Genomic DNA, 2,905 nt, shown 5'->3' with positions numbered 1-2,905 from the left:
CTATGAAGATAGAATTAAGTTTCAAGAGGAGAATCGGTGTTTTACTACCAACCACAAATTTAATGTTGGCCCAAGTACTCATACTGGAAATTACGATCAAGGATTACTCTATCAACCATCATCTACTTCAGAGATCATCACTCCTGAAACTTTTTTCAAATACAAAAGTTCAATATCTTCCTACGAATTAGTGAATTAGGCAGTATACTTTTGTACAGAATAACAAAGAACGAGTGAATCTTCATAGTCTAGTTCTATTCTAGTAAGGCTTTGATTTACGAGGTTCTGAATACTGCATTTCTTACTTAATGGATGCACTAATGGATGAGGGGTCGCGTGGCAATTCCTGAATATTGAGAGAACGTTGATCAATATTCAGGAAGAGATCGAGGATCGTGATCTTTGTCAACACAAGACTCGGAGCCCCCTGCTCAAACAAAAAAGCCTTCGGAATTGAAAATGCCTTTCGGATTTATTCTTGTGGATGGGAGAAGACTCATTTTTCATTCGAGATAAATAAGGGTGGCTGGGTTCACATTTTTTCAAAAGGGGGTCATAACTCCAATTTCAATTATGGGTGGGGTCATATATTCAAATTTCCCGGTACTAATAGGATTGTGGCTTACCTTCCAAAGAAAAAATTTACTTTTTTTTTTGTTGGATAACGATCCTTCCAAATGGCTTGTAAAAAAAGAAAATTTTATAGGACATTTTTTTTTGCACTAAATAATGAAAAAGAGAAACAAAGAAACACGAATGTTATTAAAAAAACGTTAAATTTTTTCCATTTATTTTTCAAACTTTCATTTAGTAACTTGCCCAAAACAATTTTAGACTTTCTCCAAACTCTTTTAAGTTGTATTTACTTAATCTATAATAAGTACATAAACTTGCAATTTTATATCTAATAGTTACGCTAATTCATTAGCTCTTTGACTAGGTTCTTGGTTTAATCGTGAAATTAACAAAACTAAAACAAATATTAATTAGACACAAAATCTGAACTTATTAAAAACATTTTAAACTTTATAGACGTGGTTGAAATTCTTTAAGGTGTAACAACTAAATAAACACAATCTTGAAAGTTTAGAGCACAAACTTGAAACCTAATCGTAGCATTGACTAACTATATTATCTAAGGGATTACGTGACAGGTTTGAATTGCTACACACTTATGAGCAATGACCTATTTTAGACGCGAAAGTCTACTAAAATCTTTCTAAGCCTTCAATTTTGAGGGCTTATTATAAACTTTTGAATGTGTCAGAATTTGAAGAAAAATCTCGCTCCAAAATCAATCAAATATCAACAATATGCTACAACCTATACCACCATAACACAATGATGAAAATTAACAAAAAAAAAAAGAAAAAAAGAAAACAGAGCTTTTTAAACTTGAAAATGAATGGGTAAAACTGAATTTCTTGATCCTCTACCATTACCAAAAGAAAAGAAAGATCTCCGTACTCTGCTACTGCAACCCTCAACCCCATTCTCACATGCTCCCCTGTTCTGCCGCACCGCCGCCTGCACCGCCATATACAGCTGCCGGTCGCCGGAAGAATCCATCGAAAACGACCTTCTGATGGGTTGCACTGAAAATTCCTCATCCTTCTCTCTCATGTCGATACACTCATCCCCCATACTCGTAATCTTCTTAAACTTTCTTCCCGATTCCGGTGGCTCGCCGGAGCTCAACGGCGGAGGATGCTGCCGGTTGTGACTGTGACCCAATTCAATCACAACAAAATTCTCGTCCGTGGTAGCGATGGGGCGGCCGGAATTTGGACGAGGGGATGAAGTTTGAGTCGTTTCATCGGCCGGAATTGGCCAATTTTGGGTCGAGATTCTTGTTCTACAGAGTGGGCAATTAGAATTATTCTGAAGCCAGATATCGATACAATCAATGTGAAATAGATGGCTGCAGATCGGAATTTTTCTCAGCTGCTCCTCCGGCTGAAATTCGCTCAGACAAACGGCGCACTCGCCGGCGGGTTTTTTGTAATTAACCAGTGGGATCAATCGGATCTCCCACAGGTCCAGCCCACGTGGCTCCACCGGCGGCCGGAGAATCAGAGCCTCTTCCCGGCGGTGGGACAGAGAGAAGCGGCGGAGGATTTCGATTCGTTGCCAGTTGAGACAGCACTTGATGACGAAGATGTAATAACCCACGAGCAAAAACGCGGTGGCGCAGATCCCGATGACGGCGACGGCGATGATCGGAAAACTGGAAACAGGGGAATTAGATGAATGAACTGGACCGGCCGACGGGGAGATGAGGGTTTCGGCCATCAATGAAGTGGAAGAGAGAGAAATGGGAAGTTTTTTAATGGAGTAGAGAGAGAGAGAGAAAGAAAAAGAAGAATCATGGAGAGCGAAATTTGGAGTTGCAGAGCGGTTTTGAAAAATTGGGAAACTTGGGGAAGACGAAGACCAAAGTGGTAAGAAACGTTGAATTGGGTGAGTTTTATTTTTTATTTTTTATTATTATTTTCGTTTTCCACGAGAAATTAAATTTGGGAACTTTAGAAAAAATTGTGTATGTCTCGAGAATTGTAATTTGATTACGCAACAGAAGATTGATTTTTGAAAGCTAATAATAAATGTAGATCAATTTGTGGGTAGCACGACGACATTAAATTTTAGAGGTTTTTTAATTATCATTCAATTATGATTTATCCAAGTATGATTAAGTTAGACTACAATTTTGGTTTCCTGATATTATTTAAAGATATTATATCTCGTAATAATGATACATTAATGTCTAGTTCTATCGTTAATACCTAAACCTAGTTCAACACATATTTAACTACTCGAGTCAAGGTGAAGTCATATCAGCATATTATAAATTTTAAACAAACAACTTTTAGATTTTTAAATTTAGACATGTAGTTCAATAATTTAG

The 2,905-nt window shown here is 37.3% G+C and overlaps 1 pseudogene; it reads right to left on the bottom strand.

Annotated features, from left to right (window-relative positions):
* Positions 1 to 1,214: 1,214 nt before the first annotated feature.
* On the bottom strand, positions 1,215 to 2,613 carry LOC148210491 (RING-H2 finger protein ATL16 pseudogene; annotated as a pseudogene).
* Between the last annotated feature and the right edge of the window lie 292 nt (positions 2,614 to 2,905).

Source organism: Momordica charantia, assembly GCF_013281855.1.
Source record: "Momordica charantia cultivar OHB3-1 chromosome 7 unlocalized genomic scaffold, Mcharantia_2.0 BLBB01000007.1, whole genome shotgun sequence".
Lineage (NCBI taxonomy): Eukaryota > Viridiplantae > Streptophyta > Magnoliopsida > Cucurbitales > Cucurbitaceae > Momordica > Momordica charantia.
The sequence above is the reverse complement of the archived record's forward strand: the minus strand, read 5'-3'. Positions and strand labels throughout refer to the sequence as shown.